At 43.0% G+C, this 13,270-nt stretch overlaps 1 protein-coding gene and 1 pseudogene across 5 annotated transcripts in view; one reads left to right on the top strand and one right to left on the bottom strand.

The window, feature by feature from the left end:
• CTNNA2 (catenin alpha 2) overlaps positions 1 to 13,270 on the top strand; it is a 1,074,738-nt gene that overhangs the window by 656,384 nt on the left and 405,084 nt on the right. The window lies entirely within an intron of this gene.
• LOC118717887 lies at positions 12,844 to 12,997 on the bottom strand (annotated as a pseudogene).

The raw sequence follows: 13,270 nt of genomic DNA on the forward strand, positions 1-13,270 counted from the left end.
ATTCCAAGCTTTGACACCGTTTCAATTTGGTGTGCTACCAGTCTGATCACTACTGCTATTAAGGAGTCCCCTCCCAACTTGCCCAGTTTGAGGAATAAAATCCCTGCAGAGAGAACTTTGACTGAACCCAACCAGACCATGCATGAAAAACCCAGGAAGAATCAAGTGGACTCCTATGGAAACAAATAGATTCACTACCTCCATTACATTCTAAAATAAGTCCACCAAACCAAAGCTAACTTTCTACAGCTGATGCACTTTCCACAAGAGTTGGTCAAATCTTCTGGTCCTATTGATTCTCTCTCTGTTGTTGACTTTTTTTTTTTTTTTTTCCTGAATTCTTAGGAGGCTAAGAAGAAGAGGAAATGCCAGATACAGATAGCAAACATGCTTGGGGTTCTGAATTACTCTCCTCACCTGAGAAACATTTCAGAGTCATCAAAGATAATAGCTTTTTCTCTTTCTGCTTGAGAATTGCCAACATTTACAAGAACATTGCTTTCACAAAAAAAGTGTTAGTCCATTAATAAATCTATAGATAAAATGTCAAATTATAAACTAGCTTTAGTTTTCATCTTTTAATTTTTAGTCAGAAGTTGATTTTATCCACATCATTGCTTGCATTTTGAAAAATTTTGTTTATATAGTGACCAGACTTAAGCTTTCTTGGATCAGTTCCTCTGGGCAGCTTCAGCATGTTGCTTGGACCATTGTAATACTTAAAACACCCCACTGTAATTGCAGTAAGTTTATATACACCTCCATATTTCCATTGTTTGAAGAGTTCTTAAAGATCAGGGGCTAAGACTTATTTATTCATTCATTTATTCATTCATTTATTTATTTACTAGAGGCTCAGTGCACAAATTCATGCACAAATGGAGTCCAGCCAGCCCAGCCCCAATTAGGGCAGAAGGAGGAGGAGACAGCAGGAGATTGGCCAGTCACCCCACCCCTATCGGCCTGATCAGGCCTGGGTCAGCTGGAGGGAGGGGCCATGGACCATTGGCCAGCAGGCCCCAACCCTGATTGGGGTGGGAGGGGCTGATTAGGGGTGAGGCTGGCCATGGGGAGAAGCTGTGGGTGGTGGGCTGACTGGCCCCATGCCCACATAGGGTGAGGGGGGCCAATTGTGGGCCAGCAGCCTGGAGGGAGGGGAAATGGGTGGTTGGCCAGCTGGCCCTGCCCCTGATTGGAGTGGGGAGCTAATCAGGGCAGAGCTGTCTGGGGGGAGGGGCCATGAGCCAATCAGGGTGGTGGGGGCCTGATTGGGCTGGTTCACAGGCTGCAATGGGTGTCATAGCGACCGGTTGTTCAGATCATTATGGTGTTCTGGTCGCTTGCTTGATAGATAGATAGATAGATAGATAGATAGATAGATAGATAGATAGATGATGGATAGATAGATTTATTTATTTGTTTTGGATCCTCTTAACATCTAGAATAGAACTTGTGCATTAGTACTGCTCAAAAAATATCTGCCAGATTGCTAAACTCTGAGGAGGGGTTAGTATTAAGAAGATAATTTAAATACTTGACCATTGGGCTATATACTAAATCTTTAATATCTTTTCCATTTAGTGACACCCTTCCCCAGCTCCCCCCAGTTTGTGAAGTGCTAGCTAGAATATTTGCTTTTCAATGTTTAATTCTCTGGAAATCAAAGTTCTTGGCTCAGCTACTTGGGTCTTCCTGCCTTTTATAGGTGCTATAAATTTTATCACTATCAAGGGCTGTTAAACAACATACGGTGATAAAAATAATTCCCTTTGCTAACATTATGTGTTTTCTAAAACAGCTCGATAAATTCTGGTCAACAGAAACTCTTTGTGATTTCAAAAGTCAGAAAGCAAACTGTTGACACACATCTGGGCAGATAGAAAGTAAATTTTTCAGTACTTGCTCAGAAATATGTCCTAGTGCTTTGTGGTATGACTAGCAGTTGACTTCCTCTCCATTCTGCAATATTATAATAGAGCTAATGCAAGGTCATGAGGTTATCAGAGGTCTTGTGGGAGGTGACTTGTTTGCAAAATGATGTATCTGCAGGAGGCATAATGGGTAAAGTGGGTGGGAAAGGTAAGTTGATGACTTTTGCAAAGCAGACAGGGATTTTAAATTGTATTTACCAGGTTCTTGGGAAGAGGAGTAGTGACACTGGTAACTACAAAAAAGTTCTGGCCTTAAAATAAGAGCTGAAAAGCAAGAACTACTGATACATTTCTCTTCTTCCATTCATTTCCTACTCTAGTTGTTCCTGAATATAGCAGCAAATGCCATTTCCTCAAACTACACTTTCATCCTCTGTCTCTTTATTGCCTATCAAATTCAAAAGAAGTAGAAAACTACACCAAGCTGGAAGTGAAGAGGTCAGGTATCTACTTTCCCTCTGCATCTATCCAGACACATAAATTTGAGCAAGTTACACACCTTTCTGGGGTCTTTGTCTCTTCTTGAAAAGAAAGAGGTTTGTGTAGGATTGTTAAGATCACTTCTACCTCTAAATTGTACTCAAACACCTCAATTTATTTTAAAACCCTGCTATTTCTCCTGAACATCCTGCTTTTCTAGTCTGGTTTCCAATCATTTCCCTAGAGAGTATATTTGGATCATTTTGTACCTGCAGAGTATTTCTGGAACTAAATTTGGAATCCTTTTAGATAGAGTCTGGGTTCCCCAGTTCCATCCTCTCTCTTAGCTCCTTATCTTCTTTATCTTCCAAGTCCTAGAAAAGGGTTGAGTTGCTTGTCCATCTACCGGCTGTTCTTTTGCACTTGCTTAATTATAATTTCTCTCTCGCCATCTCTTACACTTCCCGATCCTCTCTTCGCAGTCTTTTTTCTTTGCAAACCTTCTCCACTGATACCTCTTTTTCAAGAATTGATTTGTTAGCATCTCTTTCAAGACCCTATATAAAAGTGATACATTTGCCCTAAATGAATTGGTTTGGTGGATAGAGCATTGTCCTGCAGAATGAGGGTCCTGGATTCAATTCTAGTCAAGGGCATATGCCCAGTTTATGAGCTCAATCCCCTTGAGGGGGCATGCAGGAGACAGCTGATCAATGATTCTCTCATCATTGATGGTTCTATTTCTCCCTTCCTCTCTGAAATCAATAAAACAATTTTTTTAAAAAAAAAAAAGAGTGATACAATCTAAAAGCATAATTGATGTTGAACTTTATATAAAGGACTCCACTGATCATCAGAACCTGCAGGATCTGGTCCCAGATCTGCTATGACAACAAGGCTATTTGGTCTCAGTTTCCTACTTTTGTACAATGTTTAGATGTAAGGATGGGGATTGGAGTACATTAGGGAATGTTCTCTGAAACATCTTCACAGTGAAGCATGCCTGGATTATAGAGAGTGTTGACAATTGAAACTAATAGTTGAGGCCTTCCATTATTACTGTTTTAAAATAGTTTGCATGCCAAACCAAACATGCTTTTCAGGTGTCAAACACTAGACCACTGGTATGTAGGCTCTGAATTAGGTGGCCTCTAGATACCTTTCAGTTCTACAGGTCGTTCTTTGATAATCTGTTCTACTCTGACAGTGCTTCTGCTAGAATGGATTATTGTGTATCTGCTGCTATGCTTCTTTGTATTTTTTTTTCTTCAACTGCTTTATCCGTCTTGACTCTTAACTGATATATATCAAGGGCATGCATTACTCATTTTATAAGACCTGATAACACCTGCCCACACTTATTCTCAGTAAAACAGCCTGCTGAAATTTGCATTGAAGATGGCTAGAAATTAAGAGTTGGGAGGCTACAGACAAATAAGAAGGAAAGAATGGAGAAAAGGTAGTTAAAACAGAACAAGAAACCACAATATGAAACAAGCCAAGGTTTTAGGTGCTGGTTCCTGCTGCCTGTGCTGATTTGGTCCTTTGACTCCACAGTAAAACAGCATCCCAGCACTGGGCTAGCTATCCTCTGACACTCTGCCATCCCACATGGAAGCCAGGGTGGTAGACAGCACCGTTTCACTGTAATAGCTGGGTATTTAATGATGTGTTGGAGCCATTTCTGTGTATTTCCTTCTGTGTTCTAAAAGTACTAATTTACCATTTATAGAAGTGATAGGGTTTTCTTATTCCATTTAGAAAAGTATGAATTAAATCATAAGACGAGCAGTCTGTGGATTTAGCAACAGTCATGAAAGTGTTATTCGAGTTACCAGGTTTTGGAAAAACTCTCTTTGTTTTCCAAAGGAAGAAACTGATTTGGCAAAGATCTGAACTGAGTGATTGGCAGAGCTGGGCTACATCTTAGGTGTGGCAGACAGAGCCTGGAGGCAGTGTGCCATGATTCTGTCTATGACTTGGGTGGGTTTCATAGCCCTCTTCTTTCCCTGCTGTTCATGTGGACACCGGACATAACAAGGCTGACTCCCAGGGTTGCGCTGAGCATGAGCAAGGACGTGCAGTGGCCCTGATGTATGGTTGGAGTTCCATAAATGCATGTCTCTCTCATCCACATGCCAGCCTTCCCTAGTCACAAATTGCCATCCTCCCCAACCTCCCACCCCCGTTCTATGTTTGAGCACATAGACTTCTGAATCCATCCATGATTTTCACTATATTAAGATACACCTTACATGCTGAAACTGGTTTGGCTCAGTGGATAGAGCATCGGCCTGCAGACTGAAGGGTCCCAGGTTTGATTCTGGTCAAGGGCATATACATTGGTTGCGGGGACATCCCGGTACGGGTTGTGCAGGAGGCAGCTGGTCGATGTTTCTCTCTCGTTGGTGTTTCTAGCTCTCTATCCCTCTCCCTTCCTCTCTGTAAAAAATCAGTAAAATATATTAAAAAAAAAAAAAAAAAAAAAAAAAAAGATACACCTTACATTGGTGTTGCCATTTTAAACTAATTGCACCCTCAGGGTCAGTATGAATCCTCACATGAACCCAGGACAAGGACGTTAGGAACAGAAAGCATTATGGCCCCCTTTGTACGAGAAGGAAGCCAGTGCCCAGGAGCCTGCAGTGATACCCTAAGGGCTGGTGCTCTTTGCTCACAGCTCACTGCTGTTTCTTCTATGCTCCCCTTCCCTCCGGGAGAAAAACCGCAGGCTGATCTCAGAAGCCTAATTGCTAGGTTTCAGTCCTATATTTATACGTTATAATGCTGATTTCTTTCCCATTGATTTTCTGAGCTTTGTTGGTGATGAATTGTCCTTGGGAGAGAAATGACTTAACTTGCTTCAAAAAGAGAACGTGTTTATCAAACTTGTGTGCCTTCTCTGGAGATTCAGTATTTCTCCCACCACCCTGCCCTTTACATGTTGTCATGTCTGAATAAAAGGGAGAAGGGAGAAATGGGACTTTTAAAAGAATGTTAAATTGACAATCTAAGAGATTCACCATTTTTTCCATTAAGGAAAGGGTGGATTTGTTTAGATAAAACGTGTATGTGTATGTGTGTTATGGTTATACTATAGTATAGTGTATAACACATATAATGTGTGTATCTAACATATATGCATATACAGGGCATCCCAAAAAAATGTGTACACAGTGTAACCACTGATATCTCAATTTTGAAAATGAAATGTTTTTAATAAACACTTACTTTTTTTAAAAGTATATTTGTATTGATTTCAGAGAGGAAGAGAGAGGAGGAAAGAGGGATAGAAACATCAATAATTAGAGAGACTCATTGATTGGCTGCCTCCTACACACCCCCTACTGAGGATCGAGCCTGCAACCCAAGCATGTGCCCCTGACTGGCATTGAACCCGGAACCATTCAGTCTGCAGGCTGGCACTCTATCCACTGAGCCAGAAACAGCTAGGGCAATACTGACTTTATAATTATTCAAAATGTGTGTATATATTTTGAGAGCACCCTATATATCATATGATTTTTTACACTTATATTCTTCATTGGCATTTTCGGGAGTCAGGCATCTCTGCTATGCATCTTTTAACATCCAGGAGAATGCTAGGACTTGGCTTCCACTCATAAATTACAATGATTTCTGCCACCCTTTCCCCACACTGGTGGGATATTCCCAAGAGCTTAGGCTCCTTCTTCTGCCCACTTTTTAATACATTTGTGTCAGCAGGAATGCAGCTTTATCCAATGAAGCTGTTTCGCTGTGGATAGCGGATGTATAAAGTGCCCCGAAAGCTTCTAATCACAGTGAGCCAGCTTGGCCCACTATCTATAGCTGGGTACTAGCCATCTCCCTTTATTAATGGGCTGCCTTGGCCCAGGGATGAAACGCAGTGTTTTCGGAAACCCATTAAAAGGCATGGCTATTGTTGCTGCCCGCACCAAGCAGTGTGAATTCCATTCCCATCCTCTGTGTCAGGGGATGTTCTTTTCCACAGGCTCTATCTAGCCAATGCCATTCCCCGCCACGCTTCCGCTGTTTAACTATTGCACCAAGTCTATTCATGATGGACATTTTCGTGGCTCCTCTCGGCTGCTTTCATCTCTGTGGCAATGAAAATGGCCATGACCCATCTGAATACAGAATCAATTGAAGCTAAGAAAACACAGTAAGAAATAGCCCCTCATGTTGAAAGACATCCAGCCTTGTGCAAGAAACTCCTTGTTGCTGATACATTTTTGTTATCCCATCTCTAAGAAACCATACTCCTGCCTAACTATGCAAGGACCCACGCAGCTTTCCTTTGGTAGTGTGACTCACTCAGGCCATCCCTAGAAAGCGGTATTCAGTCTCTCATTTGAACTATTTCCATAAGGCAGAGTCACCCAGATCTGAGGAAGGCCCGGTCCATCAGTAGGTAGCTAAGTATGTCATAAGCAGAAACTTCACAGTTTTGCTGAAGCCAGACTCAGGACAGAATTCCCCAACACTGTGAGTCTTCCACCATTCAAAAATCAATAACTACTAGGCTAACATCTGGATTAATAATAGCATTGGTTGGTCTCCCATGGGCTCATAGAAGAGGATGCTCTCTCTGTCTAAAATGTCCAGTTTCTCAAGGAAGGTTCAGTTCAGTGAATATTTTACCGGATTAAGCCTTTATTTTATGCCAAAGATACACTCACTTTAATACTGCATGTGAATATGACCCAGTATTTTCTCTTTAGCTAAAGTGGACATATGGTGTTTAAAGACAGAGTCTGTGTGCCCTGGAAAGTTCTGAGGAGTCAGATACACCAGTAAGGGGGCATTTCACTCATCTCTACAGCCTTGTTCTCGCTCTGTGTGTTCAGGTCCTTCCTAGACTTTCTGCCCCTGCACAATTCTGAGGTATGCATTTGTAACTGAAAAAAAACAAACATATAAGACACATAATAATTTCTAGACAGACATCTTTATATACCCAAAGCTGCCCTGTGTTGGCTGTTACTATCAGCAGGTCATTTAATCTTGAATGTGAAACTTATTAGGAGACCTACCTCAGAGCATTGCCACAGGGAGCGCATTTTGAAACGATGCACATGGTGAAAGGACTTTGATGATGTCAATGATTTTTATTTTTACTTTTATTCTTTGCTATGGGGAGGGACAGACAGGAAAGAGGCCTGTCCATCACATTCGGTGGCCTGGGTGTAGCCACGTGATAAACACATCGCAGAGGGAGGAAGCCGAAAGGTTAACATTCAAAAAGCAGTGCCAGTGAACGTGTGGTGCGTAGATCCCAGCACTCAGCAAGTATACCCGGATTTAAATGAGGATCCGGAGAGGATCCAGGCTGAAGCTGTGCTTACCCTGATCCAGCCAGACAGTTTCTGGACCTGAGTTACTGTGCTTGATGCAACTCAGATCTAAATGACTCGCGCATCACTCTCCTGGGTGCATTTCAGCGCTGCCTTTGGCATTCTCTCAGGGAGAAGAGGTAGTTAAACAAGAAGTCCAGCGGTTGGTGTCCATGAATAAAGAGATGCTCATGGTGAAGTCCCCTCCCTGGCAATCAGTGCAGTCAATGACACTGCAGCTTGCTTTAGAAAGTCTATGTGCACCCAAGAGGCAAGACCAGAATCCCCAGATTCAGTAATCTTATGTGTGGTTAAGTTCAGCTTCACCACACATAGCTGTGGAGGTTGTGCCCTGCACAAGGTGAGGCTGTCATGCATGCCACGGCCTTCACAGATTTCTATGTTTATAAGGGCAAATTTCCTAATGTCTTTTTCTAACAATCGAACATTCTAGATCTAGAGTGTTTCTAATCGGTGGAAGTAAAATAAGGTGCTCTATGGGCTGGTTTAAAGGCTACATTTCTCACTCTGATCAGTTTGGCTCAGTGGATGGATCATCCGCCCGAGGACCAAAGGGTCCCGGGTTCAATTCCTGCCAAGGGCATATACCATTGTTGTGAGTTCGATCCCCAGTAGGGGGCATGCAGGAGGCAGCTGATGGGTGTTTCTCATTGATGTTTCCAACTCTCTATCCCTCTCCCTTCCTCTTTGTAAAAAAAAAAAAAAAATCAATTAAAAATAGTTTTTTAAAATATGGCCAATGAGAGACACTGTACTAAGGAACATAAGTCAACTTTAAAAAGAAAGGAAGAAAAAAGGATACATTTCTCTTAAAGAGCTTTGCTGCTCTTGATGCGAACCCTGTGTGTGAGCTCTTCCTACCTTGAACAGAGCGACAGCTTGTCCTTAGGCTGAGGTGAGCAAATGTCCTTGTAAAAGCCTTCCATGTTCTGATGGTTACCGAACTTCCCTATCATAATCTTCAGGTCACTCCACACTAGGATGCTGGCAGCTGCTTCTAAATGAAAGTAAATTCGGTCTCTGAGAAGTGGAATTAATGTATTCACCACGTGTCTGCAGAGTCCTGTGGGAGGAGAGAGGAAGACAGGGCCTCGGCAGGTACAGCTGTGGGAAGCAGGATGCTTCAGGGTTTGGGGGATGTCAGAGGGTGGGGAGAGACAAGGCAGGGTTTTGATAAGGGAGGGAGTGGTGGTGTCTGAGCTAGAGAAGCTGAAGCAGGGAGGGGCAGTCCCTCTGAATCATCTGTGACCCACAGGCCACCCCTCATTCCAGCCCACATCTGCTCTCAGAAGGGTGCCTGAAACCCTTCAACCTGCACTTCTGCATTTGGGAGACCAGCTTCCTACTTGACACCTTCAGGGGGCATTTCCACAAATAACACAGCCACAACCTGAGGGAAAGGCAGAGGGAATGCCCGTGTGAGCCAGAGACCACAGTGGCACCCTGCTGATTGGGCCTGGATCCAATTGGATCCCTCAGAGGACACGTGGTCCATCCCATTGGCTGGGAGGATCTTTGGGGGAGAGTACTCTGCTCTAGCCGCCCTGTTCTCTCAGGGTGGTGGTACCTATTGTAAATATTATAAACCTCATCACTCAGTCTACTGCTACAGAGAAGGAGGCCCCCACTGACGGAGGAGAAATGCTTGGACTGATGTCTGGTTAACACATTCTCAGTGTCAGAGCCAGAACTGGGCAGGATTCGGGGCTTCTGGAACCCGGTCCCAGCCTTCTGGTTACCCTGGGGTAGTCAAGAGCAGTTGCAAGTGTGCTGGGCTCATGGCTCTCATTAGACCCTCTCCATGTGGGCAGCGGTCCTGACGCCTGAATTTTGTGCTCAGCTGTGGCTGGGCAGGAGGAAGCAGCTATCGGTAGCATTGTGCAGATTGGACTGGCCTATTTGGGGAGGTTTCCCAGCCCAGACATTATCCCTAACATTGGCCTCATTACCCCACTGCTCTCCGAAAGGCAAGGTTTTGAGAAGACGTGAACACAGGGCCAGAGAGATGCACTGAGTAACTGGCTCCTGACATTGGCAAAGGCAAACCCCCTGCAATGCATTTGGTTTTCCCTGGATACTTGCCCAGCCTCTGATGATGTTCAATGCTGAGGGAGGTCATGAGGGGAGGGGGAAGGGAGGACACTGTGCTACCCCTGGAGTGACCCACTGTGTAGTCCCTTTAAAAAAAAAAAAAAAAAAATATATATATATATATATATATATATATATATATATATATATATATATATTATTGATTTTTTTACAGAGAGGAAGGGAGAGAGATAGAGAGCTAGAAACATTGATCAGCTGCCTCCTTCACACCCCCCACTGGAAATGTGCCCACAACCAGAGTACGTGCCCTTGACCGGAATCGAACCCAGGACCCTTCAGTCCACAGACTGATGCTCTATCCACTGAGCCAAACTGTTTCAGCAGTTTAGTCCTTTTAACAATGGCTTTCAGACCTGATACTGTGCCTCTCCCATGGGTTCACGCCCTATGGAGGGGCTGTAATGAGGTCCTAAGTGCATAGCTCTTGGTCAGAAGGCTTGACCCACTTACCAGATTTCCAGTGGAACCCACGAGATGTTCCTAAGACATACCGAAGCCCACAAATCTCCTTCACTGCAATGTGTCTCAATCAAGATGTATATTCTACTTTTTAAAATTCCACTTCTTTTCTGCATTGCATGGCAGAAAGAGGGATTGAGCTATGATGTAGAAGATACCGACTTCAGGCTCCATTCCTCAACTGTTACTATGTTACAATGGATAACGGATTTACTGCTTGCTTTGTATTAATGTCTCTCCAGGGCTAAGTCAGAGAGCTGATAGGAGCGTGAAATGAAATCATGACAGTGCACATGGCTTGGAAATTAAAAGGCATGTTTTATCATCTTGAAACACAATAGCTTTATGTGTCCAAGAAGAAGAATTGCCAACTTTTGAATCTTGACTCTGTTCTTCTCACACTTTATCTCTTTTAACCTTTGGAGCTACCCCATGTGCTTGGCACTAGTATGACCCCATTATCACACCACGTGATTATGGGGCCTTCCCATAGTTAAGTATTTTCCTGGTTTTCCAATGTTGTGACAGGACTCACTCCCGAGCTCACACTCCTAACTTTACGCTGTGCCATTCACAGGCACAATTACCACTAACAATAAACAGCTCTGAAAGATTTGTGCTCTTCTGTCAATCTGACAATGAAGGAAGAAGAGGGAGGCTCAGCTGCCAGTGTGCATTCTGTAGAACCTGTTCATGGAGCCAGAGTACTGTCTCCCTGGGATGTTAGTGTATCCAAATGCATCTCGTTTGCTGGTGCCCAGAGCTCTTTCTTTGCCTGGTGGCTCTGGAATGGATCTGCTGATAGAGGTCTTTTCTAGTCCCCTGGCTTCCTGGTGTTTGCACAAGCAGAAGCAACTGTTAGCATCTGTCGGGTTTTGCTAACTGAAGAAACTTCACTTTTTTGGTTTTCTATTCAGTATGAGACTTTAAAATAGCAACTGTGACCTCATTCACTTAAGCCCATGGAAGAAGGTCAGGAAACCAATCAGGGATGGGCCTGAGGTTGGGACACTGTCAGGTCCTCAGATCAGGAAAGCCGAGTCAGGTGTGCAGAGCAGCTGAGAGCCCAGCCTGCCTGCAGCACACATTGCGATGCGCTTCATTTTGTCTACTTAGTGGCAATCCTAAGGGTTGAGAAACCAGTCTTAATAGAGCATTTGGTAATTGGATTAAATATTTAAAGACATATGGCTCCCTTTTTTGAGTTGCACCTTTTCCTGATGTCTATCTAGGCATTCCTCCAAAATATTTCGGTGACATTTGGTTCTTGCCAGGCCCACAGCAGGTGCTGGGGCCAACTGTGGAACAGACAGGCTCCGTTCTCATGGTGCCGCCAGTCTAGTGCCCATCCAAGCACCTGGTGGCACCACAGCAACAGTCAGACTGGGCGCCGCTGTCAACATTTGCAGTGTCTGCTTTCCCAACCTGGCTTGAATCACTTGGCTTTATGTTAATTGCTGAAAGTGGGACGCAGATGCAATGCTTGCTTCTTAGTTCACATAAATACAGCTCTTCTCAGATGAGATGTGCGCCTACAGTGTGAGCAGAAAAATGATGTTTCCCCTTGCTAGCTTTATATCTCGGGTATGCCCCAAGTGTCAGTCTAGGTTTTGCTGGTCAAACACACCTTTGTAATGGGCTTTGGTTATTTAACTCCCAGGAATGGCTTGGTTACAGAACACTATAAAAGTTTATTGATTTCTGCTTGCTGGCTTAGGCTGTAGGTGAGAACATACCTCAGCAATTAGCTTTGCCCAGTTTAATGACTTCATTACAGAGCAGTCTGTGTGCTCTCAAGCACTTCCTAATATATTTTTAACACCAGTTTGTGGCTATCATGAGTTATTTCTGTGTAGTAGGTAGTAGGGTTGGCTTGTTTAATGGCCAAGATTTTTTTTTAAAGTTCCTGAAATGGGTTTCCACTGTAGTGTCCAGGTGGCTGGGGACCTTTGCTAGTAATATGGTTAGAGGTAATAATTAGAATGTGTTAGAAGCCAACTCCAGTGCTATAAAGAGATCACTGTATTAACCATTGCTTTTTCTAAGAGCGAATAAATGGATATTGCTCACAGCTACTTGGAAATTATATTTATGGTTTACATAAAACCAAAAGCAATAGATGTTAATGCAGGGGGTGGAGAGAATGTCGATGGAGAGATTAACCAGGGAACTTATATGCATATATGCATAACCCATGGGCACAGACAAGAGTGTGGCAAAGGCCTGGGAGGGGTGAGTAAGGGGTGAAGGGGTTCAATGAGGAGAAAAACAAAGGGGACACCTGTAATACTTTCAACAATAAAGATAAATTTAAATCAAACAAAGACAATGGATATTGATGAATATTATAGCCATTTATTAGTATGTATCTAACATTAAATAGGGTGTTTTAGAAAGACTTAATTCTTTTGTGGTTCCCTGAGACATATTATTACACATAACTAACGAACTGTACATAACATGATAGCACCTATTAAACTAACTACTGCTTCTCTGCTAAGGCATTAGAGTCTTCAGTTTCTGAAGAGGTTATTTAAAAATAAGATGAGTACTTTTTTGTTAATTATAAATATGTGTTAATTTTGAAAAATACATCTGAATATAGACATATGAATAGGTACCAGAAATTAATAGTAAGCCTTTCCAGGTGGTAGGAACATGAATGAATGAATGAGCTTTTTACTATACTTGATCTTAGCCAAAAGGCCGAGAAGTGATGAATGAGTTTTTTAAATATATTTCTTCTGGTTCTGGAATACCCACAAACACACACAGTCACACACACAGTCACACACACACACACACACACACACACACACACACTGTGTAGCCAGATTATTATGATCACTGAATGCATAATAATCTGGCCACTCAGTGTATATCCTATATAATAAAAGGTTAATATGCAAATTGTCCCCTTCACGAGGAGTTTGACCAGCAGACAGGCCAGCCAACTGCCCATGTCCTCTCCCCCTGGCCAGTCTGGCCAGA

Source organism: Pipistrellus kuhlii, unplaced genomic scaffold (genome assembly GCF_014108245.1).
Source record: "Pipistrellus kuhlii isolate mPipKuh1 unplaced genomic scaffold, mPipKuh1.p scaffold_m20_p_13, whole genome shotgun sequence".
Taxonomy (NCBI): domain Eukaryota; kingdom Metazoa; phylum Chordata; class Mammalia; order Chiroptera; family Vespertilionidae; genus Pipistrellus; species Pipistrellus kuhlii.